At 37.5% G+C, this 25074-nt stretch overlaps 1 protein-coding gene across 8 annotated transcripts in view; it reads left to right on the top strand.

Annotated features, from left to right (window-relative positions):
* Window positions 1-25074, top strand: part of STPG2 (sperm tail PG-rich repeat containing 2) — a gene marked incomplete at its 5' end in the record, with an annotated part of 608527 nt that overhangs the window by 162971 nt on the left and 420482 nt on the right. The window lies entirely within an intron of this gene.

Genomic DNA, 25074 nt, shown 5'->3' with positions numbered 1-25074 from the left:
AATGTGTTGTTGGATTCTGTTTGCTAGTATTTTGTTGAGGATTTTTGCATCTATATTCATCAGTGATATTGGTCTGTAATTTTCTTTTTTTGTAGTGTCTTTGTCTGGTTTTGGTATCAGGGTGATGGTGGCCTCATAGAATGAGTTTGGGAGTGTTCCTTCCTCTGCAATTTTTTGGAAGAGTTTGAGAAGGATGGGTGTTAGCTCTTCTCTAAATGTTTGATAGAATTCACCTGTGAAGCCATCTGGTCCTGGACTTTTGTTTGTTGGAAGATTTTTAATCACAGTTTCAATTTCATTACTTGTGATTGGTCTGTTCATATTTTCTGTTTCTTCCTGATTCAGTCTTGGAAGGTTATACCTTTCTAAGAATTTGTCCATTTCTTCCAGGTTGTCCATTTTATTGGCATAAAGTTGCTTATAGTAGTCTCTTAGGATGTTTTGTATTTCTGCAGTGTCTGTTGTAACTTCTCCTTTTTCATTTCTGATTTTATTGATTTGAGTCCTCTCCCTCTTTTTCTTGATGAGTCTGGCTAATGGCTTATCAATTTTGTTTATCTTCTCAAAGAACCAACTTTTAGTTTTATTGATCTTTGCTATTGTTTTCTTTGTTTCTATCTCATTTATTTCTGCTCTGATCTTTATGATTTCTTTCCTTCTGCTAACTTTGGGTTTTGTTTGTTCTTCTTTCTCTAGTTTCTTTAGGTGTAAGGTTAGATTGTTTACTTGAGATTTTTCTTGTTTCTTTAGGTAGGCTTGTATAGCTATAAACTTCCCTCTTAGAACCGCTTTTGCTGCATCCCATAGGTTTTGGGTCGTCGTGTTTTCATTGTCATTTGTCTCTAGGTATTTTTTTATTTCCTCTTTGATTTCTTCAGTGATCTTTTGGTTATTTAGTAACGTATTGTTTAGCCTCCATGTGTTTGTCTTTTTTACGTTTTTTTCCCTGTAATTCATTTCTAATCTCATAGCGTTGTGGTCAGAAAAGATGCTTGGTATGATTTCAATTTTCTTAAATTTACTGAGGCTTGATTTGTGACCCAAGATGTGATCTATCCTGGAGAATGTTCCGTGCGCACTTGAGAAGAATGTGTAATCTGCTGTTTTTGGATGGAATGTCCTATATATATCAATTAAATCTATCTGGTCTATTGTGTCATTTAAAGCTTCTGTTTCCTTATTTATTTTCATTTTGGATGATCTGTCCATTGGTGTAAGTGAAGTGTTAAAGTCCCCCACTATGATTGTGTTACTGTCGATTTCCTCTTTTATAGCTGTTAGCAGTTGCCTTATGTATAGAGGTGCTCCTATGTTGGGTGCATATATATTTATAATTGTTATATCTTCTTCTTGGATTGATCCCTGGATCATTATGTAGTGTCCTTCCTTGTCTCTTGTAACATTCTTTATTTTAAAGTCTATTTTATCTGATATGAGTATAGCTACTCCAGCTTTCTTTTGATTTCCATTTGCATGGAATATCTTTTTCCATCCCCTAACTTTCAGTCTGTATGTGTCCCTAGGTCTAAAGTGGGTCTCTTGTAGACAGCATATATATGGGTCCTGTTTTTGTATCCATTCAGCCAGTCTATGTCTTTTGGTTGGGGCGTTTAATCCATTCACATTTAAGGTAATTATCGATATGTATGTTCCTATGACCATTTTCTTAATTGTTTTGGGTTTGTTTTTGTAGGTCCTTTTCTTCTCTTGTGTTTCCCACTTAGAGAAGTTCCTTTAGCATTTGTTGTAGAGCTGGTTTGGTGGTGCTGAATTCTCTTAGCTTTTGCTTGTCTGTAAAGCTTTTGATTTCTCCATCAAATCTAAATGAGATCCTTGCCGGGTAGAGTAATCTTGGTTGTAGGTTCTTCCCTTTCATCACTTTAAGTATATCATGCCACTCCCTTCTGGCTTGCAGAGTTTCTGCTGAGAAATCAGCTGTTAACCTTATGGGAGTTCCCTTGTATGTTATTTGTCGTTTTTCCCTTGCTGCTTTCAATAATTTTTCTTTGTCTTTAATTTTTGCCACTTTGATTACTATGTGTCTCGGCGTGTTTCTCCTTGGGTTTATTCTGTATGGGACTCTCTGCGCTTCCTGGACTTGGGTGGCTATCTCCTTTCCCATGTTAGGGAAGTTTTCGACTATAATCTCTTCAAATATTTTCTCTGGTCCTTTCTCTCTCTCTTCTCCTTCTGGGACCCGTATAATGCGAATGTTGTTGCGTTTAATGTTGTCCCAGAGGTCTCTTAGGCTGTCTTCATTTCTTTTCATTCTTTTTTCTTTAGTCTGTTCCGCAGCAGTGAATTCCACCATTCTGTCTTCCAGGTCACTTATCCGTTCTTCTGCCTCAGTTATTCTGCTATTGATTCCTTCTAGTGTAGTTTTCATTTCAGTTATTGTATTGGTCATCTCTGTTTGTTTGTTCTTTAATTCTTCTAGGTCTTTGTTAATCATTTCTTGCATCTTCTCAATCTTTGCCTCCATTCTTATTCCGAGGTCCTGGATCCTCTTCACTATCATTATTCTGAATTCTTTTTCTGGAAGGTTGCCTATCTCCACTTCATTTAGTTGTTTTTCTGGGGTTTTTTCTTGTTCCTTCATGTGGTACATAGCCCTCTGCCTTTTCATCTTGTCTGTCTTTCTGTAACTGTGGTTTTTGGTCCACAGGCTGCAGGATGGTAGTTTTTCTTGCTTCTGCTGTCTGTCCTCTGGTGGTTGAGGCTATCTAAGAGGCTTGATGGGAGGCTCTGGTGGTGGGTAGAGCTGACTCGAATCAGCAATTTTTTGCTTGTATATGTGAAAAGAATGACCCGTCACCACTTTGTGATATCTGTAGAGCTTTCCCTAATGCATTAAAATATTCTTAACAATGCACACTATTTCATCTGCTGGCTCTCTTAATACCATGAGGGACAACTCATTACGAGGGGCAGATTTAACTTTATTTGGAACATCCTGATTATCTCTGACAATTATTTTTAAGTTTTTGAAATCTATTTATGAAACAATATATTAACTTTAATTTTCATTAGGAAAGTTACTTTTTGACAGAAAATATGGGCATAAAATAGGAGTTTAGTATTTTTTCCTCAGTCTTCTAATAAGCCTCTTATGAACAACATTACTCAAGAATACCTTTTAAAAATCTAAATTTCACTTTGGATCACTCTGTTGCACATTTATTTAAGAACATTGCTATGAGGTTGCTTTTTATCATCTTTATATATGCATGTCTTGATTTATACAGATTATTTATTTCTTAAAGGTGGAGATTATATTTTCATTGTTGCCCTTCAGGGTTTGGTATTATGCTAGGTACACAGTAGGTTCTCAGCATGTACTTTTACATTTAAGAAAGAATATGAATCAATTTTAAAATTGCTTTAAAAATTAATTTAAAAAAATAAAAAATTGAAAACAAAACGACAGCAAAAAGAAAGAATATAAATCAGGGGCTGCTCTTTTTTCATGTGAGCAGTACCTATCTCCAAAGAAGAATAGGTGTATATAATTTTGAAATATTTAATTAGCCGAAAAAAGAGGTGAAATCCTTGTCAAATTGATATATAGTCTAAAAGAAACACTTGATATTGTCTACATAAAACTTTAGAGAATGGGTGTGTCTTTTACATCATAAGTTTCACCTAGTTTAGTTGTAGTGTTTTTGTGCCTAGGATTTCTGAGGTCCGAGGCTGTTTGAGGTTAGAGTATTTCTAACCTCTGTATCAATATAGCTTGTAAGATATATCTTTACATGAATAGGAATATACTTTAAAAAAAATATTTTACTGAAGTACAGGGTTTTTTTTTCAACTTTAATGTATGATTTTTATTTATTTAATTTTTTAAATTTATTTTGTATTTCTTTTAACATCTTTATTGGAGTATAATTGCTTTACAATGGTGTGTTAGTTTCTGCTGTATAACAAAGTGAATCAGTTATACATATATATACATCCCCATATCGCCTCCCTCTTGCATCTCCCTCCCACCCTCCCTGTCCCACCCCTCTAGGTGGACACAAAGCACCAAGCTGATCTCCTGGTGCTATGCGGCTGCTTCCCACTAGCTATCTATTTTACATTTGGTAGTGTATATATGTCCATGCCACTCTTTAACTTCGTCCCAGCTTACCCTTCCCCATTCCCGTGTCCTCAAGTCCATCCTCTACGTCTGCATCTTTATTCCTGCCTTGTCACTAGGTTCCTCAAAACCATTTTTTTTTTTTTTTTAGATTCTGTATATATGTGTTAGCATACAGTATTTGTTTTTCTCTTTCTGACTTACTTCACTCTGTATGATAGCCACTAGGTCCATCCACCTCACTACAAATAACTCAATTTCATTCCTTTTTATGGCTGAGTAATATTCCATTGTATATATCTGTCACATCTTCTTTATTCATTCATCTGTTGATGGACACTTAGGTTGCTTCCATGTCCTGGCTATTGTAAATAGAGCTGAAATGAACATTGTGGTGCATGACTCTTTTTGAATTATGGTTTTCTCAGGGTACATGCCCAGTAGTGGGATTGCTGGGTCGTATGGTAGTTCTGTTTTTAGTTTTAATAGGAACCTCCATACTGTTCTCCATAGTGGGGCTGTATCAATTTACATTCCCACCAACAGTGCAAGAGGGTTTCCTTTTCTCCACACCCTCTCCAGCATTTATTGTTTGTAGATTTTTTGATGATGGCCATTCTGACTGGTGTGAGGTGTGATACCTCACTGTAGTTTTGATTTGCATTTCTCTAATGATTAATGACGTTGAGCATTCATTCATGTATTTGTTGGCAATCTGTATATCTTCTTTGGAGAACTGTCTCTTGAAGTCTTCTGCCCATTTTTTGATTGAGTTGTTTGTTTTTTTGATATTGAACTTCATGAGCTGCTTGTATATTTTGGAGGTAATCCTTTGTCAGTTGCTTCATTTGCAAATATTTTTGCCCCTTCTGAGGGTTGTCTTTTCGTCTTCTTTATGGTTTCCTTTGCTGTGCAAAAGCTTTTAAGTGGCATTAGCTCCCATTTATTTATTTTTGTTTTTTTTTCCCTTTCTCTAGGAGGTGGGTCAAAAAGGATCTTGCTGTGATTTATGTCAAAGAGTGTTCTTCCTATGTTTTCCTCTAAGAGTTTTATAGTGTCTGGCCTTACATTTAGGTCTTTAATCCATATTGAGTTTATTTTTGTGTATGCGGTTAGGGAGTATTCTAATTTCATTCTTTTACATGTAGCTGTCCAGTTTTCCCAGCACCACTTATTGAAGAGGCTGTCTTTTCTCCATTGTATATTCTTGCCTCCTTTATCAAAGATAAGGTGACCGTATGTGTGTGGGTGTACCTCTGGGCTTTCTATCCTGTTCTGTTGATCTATATTTCTGTTTTTGTGCCAGTACCATACTGTCTTGATTACTGTAGCTTTGTAGTATAGTCTGAAGTCAGGGAGCCTGATTCCTCCAGCTCCGTTTTTGTTTCTCCAGATTGCTTTGGTTATTCGGGATCTTTTGTGTTTCCAAACAAATTGTGAAAATTTTGTTCTAGTTCTGTGAAAAATGCCATTGGTAGTTTGATAGGGATTACGTTGAATCTGTACATTGCTTTGGGTAGTATAGTCATTTTCACAATGTTGATTCTTCCAATCCAAGAACATGGTATATCTCTCCATCCGTTTGTATCATCTTTAATTTCTTTCATCAGTGTCTTATAGTTTCCTTAGGTAGGTTTATTCCTAGGTATTTTATTCTTTTTGTTGCAGTGGTAAATGGGAGTGTTTCCTTAATTTCTCTTTCAGATTTTGCATCATTAGTGTATAGGAATGCAAGAGATTTCTGTGCATTAATTTTGTATCCTGCTACTTTACCAAATTCATTGATTAGCTCTAGCAGTTTTCTGGTAGCATTTTTAGGATTCTCTATGTGTAGTATCATGTCATCTGCAAAGAGTGACAGCTTTACTTCTCCTTTTCCAATTTGGATTCCTTTTATTTCTTTTTCTTCTCTGATTGCTGTGCTAAAACTTCCAAAACTATGTTGAATAATAGTGGTGAGAGTGGGCAACCTTGTCTTGTTCCTGATCTTAGTGGAATTGGTTTCACTTTTTCACCATTGAGAACGATGTTGTCTGTGGGTTTGTCATATATGGCCTTTATTATGTTGAGGTAAGTTCCCTCTATGCCTACTTTCTGGAGAGTTTTTATCATAAATGGGTGTTGAATTTTGGCGAAAGCTTTTTCTGCATCTATTGAGATGATCATATGGTTTTTCTCCTTCAATTTGTTAATATGGTTTATCACATTGATTTGAATATATTGAAGAATCCTGGCATTCCTGGGATAAACCCCACTTGATCATAGTATATGATCCTTTTAATGTGCTGTTGGATTCTGTTTGCTAGTATTTTGTTGAGGACTTTTGCATCTATGTTCATCAGTGATATTGGCCTGTAGTTTTCTTTCTTTGCGACATCTTTGTCTGGTTTTGGTATCAGAGTGATGGTGGCCTCGTAGAATGAGTTTGGGAGTGTTACCCCCTCTGCTACATTTTGGAAGAGTTTGAGAAGGTTAGGTGTTAGCTTTTCTCTAAATGTTTGATAGAATTCGCCTGTGAAGTCATCTGGTCCTGGGCTTTTGTTTGTTGGAAGATTTTTAATCACAGTTTCAATTTCAGTGTTTGTGATTGGTCTGTTTATATTTTCTTTTTTTTCCTGGTTCAGTCTCAGAAGGTTGTGCTTTTCTAAGAATTTGTCCATTTCTTCCAGGTTGTCCATTTTATTGGCATATAGTTGCTTGTAGTAATCGCTCATGATCCTTTGTATTTCTGCAGTGTCAGTTGTTGCTTCTCCTTTTTCATTTCTAATTCTATTGATTTGAGTCTTCTGCCTTTGTTTCTTGAGGAGTCTGGCTAATGGTTTATCAATTTTGTTTATCTTCTCAAACAACCAGCTTTTAGTTTCATTGATCATAGCTATTGTCTCCTTCATTTCGTTTTCATTTATTTCTGCTCTGATCTTTATGATTTCTTTCCTTCTGCTAACTTTGGGTTTTGTTTGTTCTTCTTTCTCTAGTTTCTTTAGGTGTAAGGTTAGATTGTTTACTTGAGATTTTTCTTGTTTGTTTAGGTAGGCTTGTATAGCTATAAACTTCCCTCTTAGAACCGCTTTTGCTGCATCCCATAGGTTTTGGGTCGTCGTGTTTTCATTGTCATTTGTCTCTAGGTATTTTTTTATTTCCTCTTTGATTTCTTCAGTGATCTCTTGGTTATTTAGTAACGTATTGTTTAGCCTCCATGTGTTTGTCTTTTTTATGTTTTTTTCCCTGTAATTCATTTCTAATCTCATAGCGTTGTGGTCAGAAAAGATGCTTGATATGATTTCAATTTTCTTAAATTTACTGAGGCTTGATTTGTGACCCAAGATGTGATCTATCCTGGAGAATCTTCCATGAGCACTTGAGATGAAAGTGTATTCTACTGTTTTTGGATGGAATGTCCTATATATATCAATTAAATCTATCTGGTCTATTGTGTCAGTTAAAGCTTCTGTTTCCTTATTTATTTTCATTTTGGATGATCTGTCCATAGGTGAAAGTGGGGTGTTGAAGTCCCCTATTAGTGGTTACTGTCATTTTCCCCTTTTATGTCTGTAAACATTTGCCTTATGTATTGAGGTGCTCCTGTGTTAGATGCATAAATATTTATAATTGTTATATCTTCTTCTTGAATTGTTCCCTCGATCATTATGTAGTGTCCTTCTTTGTCTCTTGTAATAGTCTTTATTTTAAAGTCTATTTTGTCTGATATGAGAATTGCTACTCCAGCTTTCTTTTGATTTCCATTTGCGTGGAATATCTTTTTCCATCCCCTCACTTTCAGTCTGTATGTGTCCCTAGGTTTGAACTGGGTCTCTTGTAGACAGCATATATACGGGTCTTGTTTTTGTATCCATTCAGCCAGTCTGTGTCTTTTAGTTGGAGCATATTATCCACTTACATTTAAGGTAGTTATCAATATGTATGTTCCTATTACCATTTTCTTAATGTTTTGGGTTTGTTATTGTAAGTCTTTTCCTTCTCTTATGTTTCCTGCCTAGAGAGGTTCCTTTAGCATTTGTTGTAAAACTGGTTTGGTGGTGCTGAATTCTCTTAGCTTTTGATTGTCTGTAAAGGCTTTAATTTCTCCATCGAATCTGAATGTGATCCTTGCTTGGTAGAGTAATGTTGGTTGTAGGTTTTTCCCTTTCATCACTTTGAATATGTCCTGCCACACCCTTCTGGCTTGGAGTTTCTGCTGAAAGACCAAATGTTAACCTTATGGGGATTCCCTTGTATGTTAATTGTGGCTTTTCCCTTACTGCTTTTAATATTTTTTCTTTGTATTTAATTTTTGATAGTTTGATAAATATGTGTCTTGGCATGTTTCTCCTTGGATTTCTCCTGTATGGGACTGTCTGCGTTTCCTTGACTTGATTGAATATTACCTTTCCCCTATTAGGGAAGTTTAAACTATAATCTCTTCAGATATTTTCTCAGTCCCTTTCTTTTTCGCTTCATCTTCTGGGACCCCTATAATTTGAATGTTGGTGCATTTAATGTTGTCCAAGAGGTCTCTGAGACTGTCCTCAATTCTTTTCATTCTTTTTTCTTTTTTCTTCCTTAAAGTAGTTATTTCCACTATTTTATCTTCCAGGTCACTTATGCGTTCTTCTGCCTCAGTATTCTGCTATTGATTCCTTCTAGAGAATTTTTAATTTCATTTATTGTGTTGTTCATCATTGTTTGTTTGCCTTTAGTTCTTCTAGGTCCTTGTTAAACGTTTCTTCTATTTTTTCCATTGTATTTCCAAGATTTTGACCCATCTTTAGTATCATTACTTTGAATTCTTTTTCAGGTAAACTGCCTATTTCCTCTTCATTTGGTTGGGATGGTGAGTTTTTACCTTGCTCCTACGTCTGCTGTGTATTTCTCTGTCTTCTCATTTTGCTTAACTTGCTCTGTTTGGGGTCTCCGTTTTGCAGACTGTAGGTTCATAGTTCTTGTTGTTTTTGGTGTCTTCTCCCTGTGGTAAGGTTGGTGCAGTGTGTTGTGTAGGCTTCCTGGTGGAGGCGACTGGTGCCTGTGTTCTGGTGGATGAGGCTGGCTCTTGTCTTTCTGGTCAGCAGGACCACGTCTGGTGGTGTGTTTTGGGGTGTCTGTGAGCTTATTATGATTATAGGCAGGCTGTCTGCTAATGGGTGGGTCTGTGTTCCTGTCTTGCTAGTTTTTTTGGCATAGGGTGTCCAGCACTGTAGCTTGCTGGTCATTGAGTGTAGCGGGATCTTAGCGTTGAGATGGAGATCTCTGGGAGAGCTTTCACCATTTGATATTACGTGGGGCTGGGAGGTCTTCATGGACCAATGTCCTGAACACAGCTCTCCCACCTCAGATGCTCAGGCCTGACACCTGGCCAGAGCACCAAGACCCTGTCAGCCACACGGCTCAGGAGAAAAGGAAAGGACTGAAGGAAGGAAGGAAGGGAAAGAAAGGAAGAAAGAAAGAAAGCAAGAAAGAAGGAAGGAAAGAAAGAAAGAAAGAAAGAAAGAAAGAAAGAAAGAAAGAAAGAAAGAAAGAAAGAAAGAAAAAGAAAGAATAAAATAAAGTTTTTAAAATAGAAAAAAATTATTAAAAATAAAAAATTTTAAAAAGTAATAAAAAAAGAGAAAGCGAGAAGAGAGCAACCAAACCAAAAAACAAATCCACCAGTGTTACGAAGCGCTAAAAATATGCTACAAACAAACAAACAAAAACCAGGCAGAACCGTAGGAGAAATGGTAAAAGCAAAGCTATACAGACAAAATCACAAGAAGAAGCATACACATACACACTCACAAGAGGTGAAAGAGGAAAAAATAATTATATATATATAAAATGAAGAGAGCAACCATATCATTAAAGAAATCTACCATTGATAATAACCTCTAAATACTAAACTGTGATAAACATAAAACCAGAAACAAATTAGATGCAGGAAGCAAACCCCAAGTCTACAGTTGCTCCTGAAGTCCACCACCTCAATCTTGAGATGATTTGTTGTCTTGCTCCTGAGGCTGGTGGGAGAGATTTCCCTTTCTCTTCTTTGTTCTCACAGCTTCTGGGGTTCAGCTTTGGATTTGGCCCCGCCTCTGCGTGTTGGTCGCCTGAGGGCATTTTTTGGGAAGTCTGAGGTCTGCTGCCAGCATTCAGTAGGTGTTCTGTAGGAGCTGTTCCACATGTAGATGTAGTTTTGATTTATTTTGGGGGAGGAAGGTGATCTCCATGTCTTATTCCTCTGCCATCTTGAAGGTACCCCTACTGAAGTATAGCTGATTTATAATGTTGTGTTAATTTCTTCTGTACAGCAAAGTGATTCATTTATACATATATGTATATTATTTTTCATATTCCTTTCCATTATGGTTTATCACAGGATATTGAGCATAGTTTCCTGTGCTACAAAGTAGGACCTTGTTGTTTATCCTTTCTCTTTATAAGAGTTTGCATCTGCTAATCCAAAATTCCCAATCCATTCCTCCCTTACCCCCCATGAATATAGTTTTTAAATCTTAAATTTATTGTATTTATATAAAATACCATGTATACTGTTTAATTTTCCAATATTATGTTTTGAATTTTTCTTAGCCAGGTGAGATAAAAATGAAGCAAAATGTGAAAGTCATTAATTGTTTGCCAGTGTTGAATATGTGTTCAGATTTTCTCAATTTGTTCTTCTATTTCCAGAATCCCTTCCTGATCTAGTGCTTTATTTTCCTGGTGATTTATCATCTCTATACCTTCTTTAGGTTAGTTCGATGTGCTAATTCTTTTTTTTTTATAGTGATGGTGAGCCCCCTAAAAGTACAGTTTTGGTTTGAGCTTGAACATTCTCTAGATTTGCAATTATAATTTTATGTTATTTTTGATTAAAATAAAAACTCAAAATCAGGAAGTAACCTAAAAAAAATATTGTAAATGTTAAAATTTGTCTTCAACTTACTCATTTAAATTTGCTTATTACATTTAAAATATTCACACTTAAATTTCAAATTTAGTGTAAGATTGTATAGAAAAATTTGGATTTTTTGTAAATATGTACAAGAAGCTTTAAAATTTGTAACCCATTGATTCTGTCTGATATTTGTTTCATTTAAAAACAAGATGATGCCCCCATATTGAATGAGGATTTTTATTATTTAATCCATAATGTGTAGGTGTATGGCTCACTATTAATGACCTTTGGGAATATTAAATACTTAGAATTACTTATTATCATGCACTAAAATCTTAATTGAGAGTTTAAAACTATACTGCTGTCATTACGCCATCAAGGAGTAGAAGTTGTTCTGTAGTTCAAGGACACAGTAGATCTTTTATGTGTACAGTCCATCCTCTCACTTGACCTCAGACATATGTCCAGTTGCCTATCTGATAGCTGCACTTGGATTTCTAATTAGTATTTTTTATTTTAATGATCCAAATCCAATTAATTATTGTAATGTCTTCATTTGCTCTAATTCCAGACAAAGAGCATAAAAGTATCCTAAAATATAACTCAAGCAAGGAAATTAGGCAGAGAAAGTTTTTGAAGGAATTAAGCTTTGAGCTGAGTCTTAAAGTTAGTTTAGTGGATTGAGAGAGATGAAGAAAAAGATGCATTTGTTAACTTCCCAGGACAGCTGTTTATTCTCTTTCATTTCCGATTCCTGTTTGTGTCATGACTATCTGGATTTTCCTTGAAGCCTAAATTGCACAAATTTCCTTCAGGGTGAAGCTTATTTTTAACATCATTGTAAAGTATCTGTTGTGTTGTCAGTATTCTTAGACGGTACATACCAGTGTGAATTTGTTTTGGTAAGAGTTATTTATTAGAAGCTATTATTGCTTCAAGCTTTATCATAAAGTTTGCCCCTTTCCTCTTTACAATTGTATTATTGGATCATTATTACAGCTAGATTTCTCTATTTGCTAGTAGATCCAAATTATATAACTGGTTAGGCCAGTGTTTCTTGGCCCTGGCTTAAAAAGCTTTTTAGAATAAGCTAGAGAGCTTTAAAAATGCCAATGCCGGGCTTCCCTGGTGGCGCAGTGGTTGAGAATCCGCCTGCCAATGCCGGGGACACGGGTTCGAGCCCTGGTCTGGGAAGATCCCACATGCCGTGGAGCAACTAGGCCGTAAGCCACAATTGCTGAGCCTGTGCGTCTGGAGCCTGTGCTCCGCAACAAGAGAGGCCGCGATAGTGAGAGGCCCGCGCACCGCAATGAAGAGTGGCCCCTGCTTGCCACAACTAGAGAAAGCCCTCGCACAGAAACGAAGACACAGCACAGCCATAAATAAATTAATTAATTAATTAAAAAAAAAATGCCAATGCCAAGTCCCCATCCCCTAGATAATATGAATTAATTGTTGTGGAGTGGAGCCCAAGTATCCATGTTTTTTAAAGCTCTCACAATGTTAAGACAAGTGCAAGTTGAAAACTTAGTTGGATTATCCTATGATTTACACTAAATTTTACTCATTGTTCGCCCTCCCTTACTTTCTAATTAGTTTAATTCCAAGCACTTATTCACTAGTTCATTTGTTCATTCATTAATTCAAACATTCAACATTTACTTATTAAGGGTCTATCATGAGTAATTCTAGGTGCTTGGACAAGGCATAGAAGATTTTTGCCCTCATGGAACTAATATTTAGTGCAGAGGGGATAACGGCCATAAGTAAAAAAGTTACATGACGTGATATTTTTGTTGGTGTTATGAGTCAGGAAGAGAACAAATAGAATGCTGTGAAAGAGAGGAGTGTCAGAAATATGGGGTGGGTTGATACTCCCAGAATATTTCTCTGGGAGAAACATGAAATGACATTTGAATTAAGATCTAAAGAATGAGAAGAATCCAAAGGTGAGAAGAGGCTGAGGAAGATTGAACTAGACAGAAGGAGCATATAGTATCAGACTCCTGAGGAGCAAAAGACTTGATACATTTGAGGAACAGAAAGGAAACCAGATGAATGGCTTTCAGATGAGAAAAATCAGTTCTTATTTGAACTGGTGTTCCTTCAGTAGTAACGTATCATTTCTCTCTGATCTATTTGAAGATTTTTTTGTCTTTAGTTTTTAGCAATTTGATTATGATTATCTGGGTTTAGATTTACATGGGTTTGTCTTGTTTGAGGTTCTTGAATCTGTTGGGTTTTTTTTTTTTAAATTATTTATTTATTTATTTTTGGCTGTGTTGGGTTTTCGTTTCTGTGCGAGGGCTTTCTCTAGTTGTGGCGAGTGGGGGCCACTCCTCATCGCAGTGCGCGGGCCTCTCACTATCGCGGCCTCTCTTGTTGCGGAGCACAGGCTCCAGACGCGCAGGCTCAGTAATTGTGGCTCACGGGCCCAGTTGCTCCGCGGCATGTGGGATCTTCCCAGACCAGGGCTCAAACCCGTGACCCCTGCATTGGCAGGCAGATTCTCAACCACTGCGCCACCAGGGAAGCCCGAATCTGTTGGTTTTTATCTTTTGTCAAATTTTGGAAACTTTAGCCATTGTTCCTTCAAATATATATATTATCCTTACACCCTTTCTTTTCTCCTTTAGAGACTCTGACAAAAAGGTTAGACCTTTTGGTACCTGCAGATCCCTAAGGCTCTGTTAATTCTTTTAAAATCATTTTCTCTGTGTTGTTCTGTTTGGATAATTTCTATTGATCTAAGTTCATTGATTCTTTCTTCAGTCATCTCCATTCTTTCATTTACCTCATCCACTGAGTTTTTTAAGATTTGTTGTATTTCCATTCTAAAATTGTCATTTAGTTCTTTTGTATATTCTAGAGTCTTGCCAAGAGTTTCTAATTTTCCATTTGTTTCAAGAATGATGTAATTGCTTGTTTGTACTTTTGTATGGTATCTGCTTGTCAGATAATTCCAGCATCTGTTCCATTTTGGTGTTGTCATCCAGTGATTATCTTTTCTCATTTGAGTTGAGATATTCCTGTCTCTTGGTATGATGAGTAATTTTGGATTGTGTTTGTACATTTTCAGTATTATGTTATGAAATTCTGGTTCCTACTTAAATCTTCTATTTTAGCACAGTCAATTTATTTGGGTTTAGGGCACACATCCTGGGCCACGTTTTTAGGTCGTCGTTCAAATGTCAATTTAGTATTTAAAATCTTTGTAGGGTATTCTGTTCCATCCTGTTTGTATGCTACCCAGTGGCCAATTTGAAGCCTGGACAATTGTTCACATGATAGTTTCATCCATGAGCCAATTGAGGGTGTACCCAGGACTCCATGCACAGGTTTTCTTCAGCTACCTCTTTTCTATAATCTACTCACCTCCTGCCACTCTCTGCCTTGGAGGAGGTGAGGTGCTTCCTTTTTGTCTTTTGCTTAGTATAGAGTGGAGTTGGGTGTCAAGGCTCTGCCCCATAGTTTCTACAGCACCAGGTGGGGAGTGGGAGAGGTATCATTCTTCAGGGCAGTGCATAGATGCTCCACAGGGCTCTGCCTGACAGTCTCCACAACATCTGATGGGGAAGAGGTGGGGTGCAGATTCTTTTGTGGTGTTTCTGTGAAGTAGAGTGAGTATAGCCAAAAGTCCTACAGGGATTTCTTCTTTCTCATTCTTTGGCTAGATAAAACAAGATTTTCTTGAGGCTGTTTTTTTTTTTTTTTAATCCCCCCTGTGTCAGTTCGCATTTCCAGGGTATGAGCTGCACTGTCTCTAGGCTAGGATGTAGAGGAGGAAAACAAAAACAAAAACAGGGAATTAGCTGCCAGGTCTTCCTTTGAGTCCTGAGGTTCTTAGAGAGTCCACTTTATTTTCTCCACTTTTCAAGATTTTCTAAGAGCTGTATTTGATCTAGGGTTTTAGTTTTAATTTGCAGGATTAGGGTAGAAAGTGCTTATTCCATTTTTGTCTGGAACTGAATGTCTCCTATTTAGTGTTCACAGTTTTTAGATAGCTGTTTCATGTATTCTGCCTAGGATTCTTAGATGAATTCAGTGGGAGAGCAAGGGGGATAGTATTTACTGCATCTTAACTGGAGCTAAGACTCCTATATTTGATTATTTTTTAGTGCTAAGCTATAAGTATCTTTCTTAAATTTATTTTTGAATTGTTTGTTCTACAATTTAACAATGGATTATGCATATTGGTATTATATCTAATATACTTATATCAAATTCACTTATTCATTCTAATAGTTTATATGTAGTTTACTTCAGATTGTCTGCATACAAAACCAAATAATCTGAGGAAAATAACTTCGCAATCCCTATGCATTTTATAATGATGTTGATGATGATTATTATCATGTTTCAGTATAAGGGTTCTGACACCAGTAGAATGTTGAGTAAAACTGGTGAGAATGAAAATCTTTATTTTGTTTCTGGGAAAACATTTCAACATTTTACTATATTGTATAATATTAATAGTAATTAGAAGATAAACTTTTTCATTTAAGGAAGTTCTCTTCTGTGTCTGGCTTGCTAATAAGAAATTATGTTGGGACTATGTATTAGATACTACTAATTTTTTCTTTTTTTTAACTTCTATTGGGATATTCATGATTTTTCTTCTTTATTCTCTTCATGTAGTATATTACATTGATTACTTTTTGAATATAATTTCATTTTTGCATATATTGAATAACCACATCTGTTCATGATGTAGTATCCTTCTTATATATTACAGCAATTTACTTGCTAATATTTTATTTAGGACATCTGTTTCTCTGTTCATGGGATAGATAGGTCTTTAATTTTCTTTTTAGTAATTTCAGTGTCAGCCTTTAATATCATGGTTATGGTTACCTCGTAAAATATGTTGGTAAGTGTTGCCTCTTTTCCTATTTTCTGGAAAAATTGGGTAAGATTGGTGTCTTTCCTTATATGTTTCTTTTTTTTTAACACCTTTATTGGAGTATACTTGCTTTACAATGGTGTGTTAGTTTCTGCTGTATAACAAAGTGAATCAGCTATATGTATACATATATCCCCATATCCCCTTCCTCTTGGGTTTCCCTCCCACCCTCCCTATCCTACCCCTCTAGGTGGTCAAAAAGCACCGAGCTGATCTCCCTGTGCTATGTGGCTGCTTCCCACTAGCTATCTATTTTACATTTGGTAGTGTATATATGTCCGTGCCACTCTCTCACTTTGTCCCAGCTTACCCTTCCCCCTCCCCGTGTCCTCAAGTCCATTTGCTACGTCAGCATCCTTATTCCTGTCCTTCCCCTAGGTTCTTCAGAGCCTTTTTTTTTTTTTTCTTAGATTCTGTATATATGTGTTAGCATACAGTATTTGTTTTTCTCTTTCTGACTTACTTCACTCTGTTTGACAGACTCTAGGTCCATCCACCTCACTACAAATAACTCAATTTCGTTTCTTTTTATGGCTGAGTAATATCCCATTGTATATATGTGCAACATCTTCTTTATCCATTCGTCTGCTGATGGACACTTAGGTTGCTTCCATATCCTGGCGATTGTAAAGAGAGCTGCAATGAACATTGTGGTACATAACCCTTTTTGAATTACGGTTTTCTCAGGGTATATGCCCAGTAGTGGGATTGCTGGGTCGCATGTAGTTCTATTTTTAGTTTTTTTTTTTAAATTTAATTAATTAATTAATTAATTTATGGCTTTGTTGGGTCTTCGTTTCTGTGCAAGGGCTTTCTCTAGTTGTGGCAAGTGGGGGCCACTCCTCATCGCGGTGCGCGGGCCTCTCACTATCACGGCCTCTCTTGTTGCGGAGCACAGGCTCCAGACACGCAGGCTCAGTAATTGTGGCTCACGGGCCCAGTTGCTCTGCGGCATGTGGGATCTTCCCAGACCAGGGCTTGAACCCGTGTCCCCTGTGTTGGCAGGCAGACTCCCAACCACTGCGCCACCAGGGAAGCCCTATTTTTAGTTTTTTAAGGAACCTCCCTACTGTTCTCCATAATGGCTGTATCAGTTTACATTCCCACCGACAGTGCAAGAGCGTTCCTTTTCTCCACACCCTCTCCAGGATTTATTGTTTGTAGAATTTTTGATGACGGACATTCTGACTGGTTTGAGGCGATACCTCATTGTAATTTTGATTTGCATTTCTCTAATGATTAGTGATGCTGAGCATCCTTTCATGTGTTTGATGACAGTCTGTGTATCTTCTTTCGAGAAATGTCTATTTAGGTCTTCTGCCCATTTTTGGATTGGGTTGTTTGTTTTTTTGATATTGAGCTACATGAACTACTTGTAAATTTTGGAGATTAAGCCTTTGTCAGTTGCTTCTTTTGCATATATGTTCTCCCATTCTGAGGGTTGTCTTTTCATCTTGTTTTTGGTTTCCTTTGCTGTGCAAAAACTTTAAGTTTCATTAGGTCCCATTTGTATATTTTTGTTTTTATTTCCATTGCTCTAGGACGTGGGTCAAAAAGGATCTTGCTGTGATTTATGTCATGGAATGTTCTGCCTATGTTTTCCTCTAAGAGTTTTATAGTGTCTGGCCTTACATTTAGCTCTATAATCCATTTTGAGTTTATTTTTGTGTATGGTGTTAGGGAGTGTTCTAATTTCATTCTTTTACATGTAGCTGTCCAGTTTTCCCAGAACCACTTATTGAAGAGGGTGTCTTTTCTCCACTGTATATTCTTGCCTCCTTTATCAAAGATTAGGTCACCATACGTGCGTGGGTTTATCTATGAGCTTTCTATCCTGTTCCATTGATCTATATTTCTTTTTTTCTGCCAGTATCATACTGTCTTGATTACTGTAGCTTTGTAGTATAGTCTGAAGTCCAGGAGCCTGATTCCCCCAGCTCCGTTTTTCTTTCTCAAGATTGCTTTGGATATTTGGGGTCTTTTTTGTTTCCATACAAATTGTGAAATTTTGTATTCTAGTTCTGTGAAAAATTCCATTGGTAGCTTGATAGGGATTGCATTGAATCTGTAGATTGCTTTGGGTAGTAGAGTCATTTTTACAATGTTGATTCTTCCAATCCAAGAACATGGTATATCTCTCCATCTGTTTGTATTTTCTTTAATTTCTTTCATCAGTGCCTTATGGTTTTCTGCATACAGGTCTTTTGTTTCCTTAGGAAAGTTTATTCCTAGGTATTTTATTTTTTTGTTGCAATGGTAATGGGAGTGTTTAATTTCTCTTTCAAATTTTTCATCATTAGTGTATAGGAATGCAAGAGGTTTCTGTTCATTAATTTTGTATCCTACTACTTTACCAGATTCTTTGATTAGCTCTAGTAGCTTTCTGGTAGCATCTTTAGGATTCTCTATGTATAGTATCATGTCATCTGCAAACAGTGACAGTTTTACTACTTCTTTTCCAATTTGGATTCCTTTTATTTCTTTTTCTTCTCTGGTTGCTGTGGCTAAAAGTTCCAAAACAATGTTGAATAATAGTGGTGAGAGTGGGCAACCTTGTCTTGTTCCTGATTTCAGTGGAAATGGTTTCAGTTTTTAACCATTGAGAATGATGTTTTCTGTGGGTTTGTCATATATGGCCTTTATTATTGTTTAGGTAAGTTCCCTCTATGCCTACTTTCTGGAGAGTTTTTATCATAAATGGGTGTTGAATTTTGTTGAAAGCTTTTTCTGCATCTATTGAAATGATCATATGCTTTTTCTCCTTCAATATGTTAATATGGTTTATCACATTGGTTGATTTGCATAGACTGAAGAATCCTTGCACATTATCAAGTGGGATAAACCCCACGTGATCATGGTGTATGATCCTTTTAATGTGCTGTTGGATCCTATTTGCTAGTATTTTGTTGAGGATTTTTCCATCTATGTTCATCAGTGATACTGGTCGGTAGTTTTCTTCTTTTGTGACATCTTTGTCTGGTTTTCGTTTTAGAGTGATGGTGGCCTCATAGAATAAGTTTGGGAGTGTTCCTCCCTCTGCTATATTTTAGAAGAGTTTGAGAAGGATAGGTGTTAGCTCTTCTCTAAATGTTGGATAGAATTTGCCTGTGAATCCATGTGGTCCTGGGCTTTTGTTTGTTGGAAGATTTTTAATCACAGTCTCAATTTCAGTGCTTGTGATTGCTCTGCTTATATTTTCTATTTCTTCCTGGTTCAGTCTCAGAAGGTTGTGCTTTCCTAAGAATTTGTCCATTTCTCCAGGTTGTCCATTTTATTGGCAAAGTGTTGCTTGTAGTAGTCTTTAGGATGCTTTGTATTTCTGTGGTGTCTGTTGTAACTTCTCCTTTTCCATTTCGAATTTTATTGATTTGAATCCTCTCCCTCTTTTTCTTGATGAGTCTGGCTAATGGTGTATCAGTTTTGTTTATCTTCTCAAAGAACCAGCTTTTAGTTTTATTGATCTTTGCTATTGTTTTCTTTGTTTCTATTTCATTTATTTCTTCTCTGATCTTTATGATCTCTTTCCTTCTGCTAACTTTGGGGTTTTTTTTGTTCTTTCTCTAATTGCTTTAGGTGTAAGGTTATGTTGTTTATTTGAGATGTTTGTTGTTTCTTGAGGTAGGCTTGTATAGCTAGAAACTTCCCTCTTAGAACTGCTTTTGCTGCATCCCACAGGTTTTGGATCATCGTGATTTCATTGTCATTTGTCTGTGGGTATTTTTTGATTTCCTTTTTGATTTCTTCAGTGATCTCTTGGTTATTTAGTAACGTATTGTTTAGTCTCCATGTGTTTGTGTTTTTTTCCGTTTTTTTCCATGTAATTGATTTCTAATCTCATAGCGTTGTGGTCAGAATAGATGTTTGATACGATTTCAATTTTCTTAAATTTACTGAGGCTTGATTTATGACCCAAGATGTGATCTGTCATGGAGAATGTTCTGTGCACACTTGAGAAGAAAGTGTAATCTGCTGTTTTTGGATGGAATATCCTATAAATATCAATTAAATCTATCTGCTCTATTGTGTCATTTAAAGCTTGTGTTTCCTTATTAATTTTCTGTCTGGATGATCTGTCCATTGGTGTAAGTGAGGTATTAAAGTTCTCTACTATTATTGCATTACTGTCGTTTTCCTCTTTTATAGTTGTTAGCAGTTGCCTTATGTATTGAGGTGCTCCTATGTTGGGTGCATATATATTTATAATTCTTATATCTTCTTGGATTGATCCCTTGATCATTATGTAGTGTCCTTCCTTGTCTCTTGTAGCATTCTTTATTTTAAAGTCTATTTTATCTGATATGAGTATTGCTACTCCAGTTTTCTTTTGATTTCCATTTGCATGGACTATCTTTTTCCATCCCCTCACTTTCAGTCTGTATGTGTCCCTAGGTCCGAAGTGGGTCACTTTTAGACCATATATATATGGATCTTCGTTTTGTATCCATTCAGCAAGCCTGTGTCTTTTGGTTGGAGCATTTAATCCATTCACATATAAGGTGATTATCGATATGTATGTTCCTATGACCATTTTCTTATTTTGGGGGGGTTCGTTTTTGTAGCTCCTTTTCTTCTCCTGTGTTTCCCACCTAGAGAAGTTCCTTTAGCATTTGTTGTAGAGCTGGTTTGGTGTTGTTGAATTCTCTTAGCTTTTGCTTGTGTGTAAAGCTTTTGATTTCTCCATTGAATCTGAATGAAATTCTTGATAGGTAGAGTAATCTTGGTTGTAGTTTCTTCCCTTTCATCACTTTAAATATATCATGCCACTCCCTTCTGGCTTGTAGAGATTCTGCTGAGAAATCAGCTGTTAACCTTATTGGAGTTCCCTTGTATATTATTTGTCATTTTTCCCTTGCTGCTTTCAATAATTTTTCTTTGTCTTTAATTTTTGCCACTTTGATTACTATGTGTCTCGGCATGTTTTTCATTTGGTTTATCTTGTATGGGACTCTCTGCACTTCCTGGACTTGGGTGGTTATTTCCTTTCCCATGTTAGGGAAGTTTTCGACTATAATCTCTTCAAATATTTTCTCGGGTCCTTTCTCTCTCTCTTCTCCTTCTGGCACCCCTATAATGCGAATGTTTTTGCGTTTGATGTTGTCCCAGAGGTCTCTTAAGCTGTTCTCATTTCTTTTCATTCCTTTTTCTTTATACTGTTCCTCAGCAGTGAATTCCACCATTCTGTCTTCCAGGTCACTTATCCGTTCTTCTGCCTCAATTATTCTGCTATTGATTCCTTCTAGTGTAGTTTTCATTTCAGTTATTGTATTGTTCATCTCTGTTTGTTTGTTCTTTAATTCTTCTAGATCTTTGTTAAACATTTCTTGCATCTTCTGAATCTTTGCCTCCATTCTTTTTCCGAGGTCCTGGATCATCTTCACTATCATTATTCTGAATTGTTTTTCTGGAATATTGCCTATCTCCATTTCGTTTAATTGTTTTTCTGGGTTTTCATCTTGTTCCTTCATCTGGTACATAGCCCTCTGCCTTTTCATCTTGTCTGTCTTTCTGTGAATGTGGTTTTTGTTCCACAGGCTGCAGGATTGTAGTTCTTCTTGCTTCTCAGTTTCATAGGTTTATAATCTGTCTCCTCTGAGAAAGAGGCTCTCAGACTTCTCAGTTTGTTTTTATCTGCTAGTGTTGGAGGGTCTCCTGCAGTAGAAGGGGGTGGCTGTGGCTCACTGCGGGAACAAGGACACTGGCAGCAGACGTTCTGGGAAGTACTCCTCAGCGTAAGCCCTCCCAGAGTCCACTATTATCCTCAGCAAAAAGGCTGTAGGCACCAGTGCTGGGTCACCTCAGACCAAACAACTTTGTGTTTAATTTTTGATAGTTTGATTAATATGTGTCTTGGCATGTTTCTCCTTGGATTTCTTCTGTATGGGACTGTCTGAGCTTCCTGGACTTGAATGACTCTTTCCTTTCCCATGTTAGGGAAGTTTTCAACTCTTCAAATATTTTCTCAGTCCCTTTCTTTTTCTCTGTTTCTTCTGGGACCCCTGTAATTCGAATGTTGGTGGGTTTAATGTTGTCCAAGAGGTCTCTAAGACTGTTCTCAATTCTTTTCATTCTTTTTTCTTTATTCTGCTCTATGGTAGTTATTTGAACTATTTTATCTTTCAGGTCACTTATCCGTTCTTCTGCCTCGTTATTCTGGTATTGATTCCATCTAGAGAGTTTTTAATTTCATTTATTGTGTTGTTCATCATGGTTTGTTTGCTCTTTAGTTCTTCTAGTTCCTTGTTAAATGTTTCTTGTATTTCTCCATTCTATTTCCAAGATTTTGGATCATCTTTACTATCAGTACTCTGAATTCTTTTTCAGGTAGACTGCCTATTTCCTCTTCATTTGTTAAGTCTGGTGGGTTTTTACCTTGCTCCTTCATCTGCTGTGTGCTTCTCTGTCTTCTCATTTTGCTTCACTTACTGTGTTTGGGGTCTACTTTTCACAGGCTGCAAGTTCATACTTCCTGTTGTTTTTGGTGTCTGCGCCCTGTGGGTAAGGTTGGTTTGGTGGGTTGTGTAGGCTTCCTCGTGGAGGGGACTGGTGCCTGTGTTCTGGTGGGTGGGGCTGGATCTTATCTTTCTGGTGGGCAGGACCACGTCTGGTGGTGTGTTTTGGGGTGTCTGTGACCTTAATATGATTTTAGGCATCCTCTCTGCTACCGGGTGGGGTTGTTTCTGTCTTGCTAGTCATTTGGTATGGGGCGTGCTGCACTGGAGCTTGCTGCCTGTTTGGTGTATCTGGGTCTTAGCGTTGAGATGGAGATCTCTGGGAGACCTCTCGCCAATTGATATCATGTGGGGCTGGGAGGTCTCTGGTTGTCCAATGTCCTGAACTTGGCTCTCCCACCTCAGAGGCTCAGGCCTGACAACAGTCAGATCAACAAGACCCTGTGGACCTCATGGCTTAGAAGAAAAGGGAGAAAAAAAGAAAAAAATAAATAAAATAAAGTAATTAAATTTAAAAAATTTAAAAAATTATTAAAATAAAAAAGTTATTAACAAAAAGAATAGAGCGAGCAAACCAATAAACAAATCCACCACTGATAACAAGTGCTAAAAACTGTACTAAGATAAACATAAAAATCAGAAAGAAGTCAGTTGCAGAAAGCAAACCCCAAGTCTACAGTTGCTCCCTACATCCGCCACTCAATTTTGAGTTGATTTGTTGTGTATTCAGGTATTCCACAGATGCAGGGTACATCAAGTTGATTTTGGCATTTAATACGCTGGTCCTGAGGCTGCACCGAGAAATTTCCCTTTGTCTTTTTTGTTTGCACAGCTCCTGGCGTTCAGCTTTGGTTTTGGCCCAGCCTCTGCTTGTAGGTCACCTGAGGGCATCAGTTCCCCCCCAAGACAGGACGGAGTTAAAGCTGGGGGTGATTAGGTGGCTCCCTCTCACTCTTGCTGTTGGGGGAGAGGAGGGAGGGGTACGGTAGTTATAACTGGAATGTGGGGCGAGCCTGCAGTGGCAAAGGCTGGCCTGACATTGCCACAGCCTGAGGTGTGCCATGTGTTCTCCCAGGGAATTTGTCCCTGGATCACGGGACCCTGGCAGTGGCGTGCTGCTCAGGCTCCCAGGGAGGGGCGGTGTGGAGAGTGACCTGTGCTTGCACACAGGATTCTTGGTGGCTGCAGCAGCAGCGTTAGCATTTCATGCCTGTCTCTGTGGTCCAAGCTGATCACCGTGGCTCGTGCCCATCTCTGGAGCTCGTTTAGGTGGTGCTCTGCCTTCTGTGGCCAGACGGAAGGAATCCCCTCTCCTCGTGCATCCCGAAACAATGGTCTCTTGCCTCTTAGGCAGGTCCAAACTTTTTCCCGGACTCTCTCCCGGCTAGCTGTGGCACACTAGCCCCCTTCAGGCTGTGTTCACGCAGCCAACCCCAGTCCTCTCCCTGGGATCTGACCTCCGAAGCCTGAGCCTCAGCTCCCAGCCCCCACCTGCCCCAGCAGGTGAGCAGACAAGCCTCTCAGGCAGGTGAGTGGTGGTCGGCACCAATCCTCTGTGCAGAAATCTCTCCGCTTTGCCCTCTGCACCCCTGTTGCTGCGGTCTCCTCTGTGTCTCTGAAGCTTCCCCCACGCCCACCCACCATCTTCACCAGTGATGGGGCTTTCTAGTGTGTGGAAACTTTTCCTCCTTCACAGCTGCCTCCCAGAGGTGCAGGTCCCATCCCTATTCTTTTGTCTCTGTTTTTTCTTTTGCCCTACCCTGGTACGTGGGGAGCTTCTTGCCTTTTGGGAAGTCTGAGGTCTTCTGCCATCATTCAGTAGGTGTTCTGTAGGAGTTGTTCCACATGTAGATGTATTTTTGATGTATTTGTGGGGAGGAAGGTGATCTCCACGTCTTGCTCCTCCACCATCTCCTGGACTAGTTAAATTTATTGTGCTTCAGTGAGTTGTTAAAAGAGGTTTTCTTGAGTTATGTCAGATTGTTATTAATCCAATTCATTTTTTCTCCTTTATTTCTAAATAGTTTGCCAAACATTTGATATTTGAAATTTTTTAGCATCTAGAGAGGGAAGACTTAAATTTTTTCAGATCAAGGATTTATTTTTAATGTCAAAAGCAAATTCCAAATTACTCTTACTGTCCATTGTGTAATTTATTCCTCCTGTGTATTATGTCATTGCTGTCATTTATTTCAGTTATATTTAAGCATACATAAGCATATACATATGTGATGTACATATATATATATATATGACATATATAGGTATATATGATATACATAATCATACAGCCATACCTTGGTTTATTGCCCTTCGCTGACTCTGACCTTTTTACAGATTAAAGGTTTGTGGCAACCCTGTGTCGAGCATCTATCAGTGCCGTTTTTCCAACAGCATTTGCTCACTTTATGTCTCTGTCACATTTTGGTAATTCTTGCAGTACTCCAAACCTTCCATCACCAAAAATTTATGACTTGCTGAAGGCCCAGTGATTATTAGCAGATTTTAGCAATAAAGTATTTTCAAATTAAGGTATGTACTTTGTTATTTTAAACATAATGCTATTGCACACTTAATTGACTATAGTGTGGTATAAATATATCGTTTATATGCACTGGAAAACCAAAAGAATTCACGTGACTCACTTTATTGCTATGTATATATATAAAATCTTTATCCATTCATTCATTGATGGACACTTAGATTGTTTCCATATCTTGGCTATTGTAAAAGTGCTGCAGTGAACAGAGGGGAGCATATATCTTTTTGAATT

Source organism: Balaenoptera physalus, assembly GCF_965194825.1.
Source record: "Balaenoptera physalus genome assembly, chromosome: 5".
NCBI classification, from domain to species: Eukaryota; Metazoa; Chordata; class Mammalia; order Artiodactyla; family Balaenopteridae; genus Balaenoptera; species Balaenoptera physalus.
The sequence above is the reverse complement of the archived record's forward strand: the minus strand, read 5'-3'. Positions and strand labels throughout refer to the sequence as shown.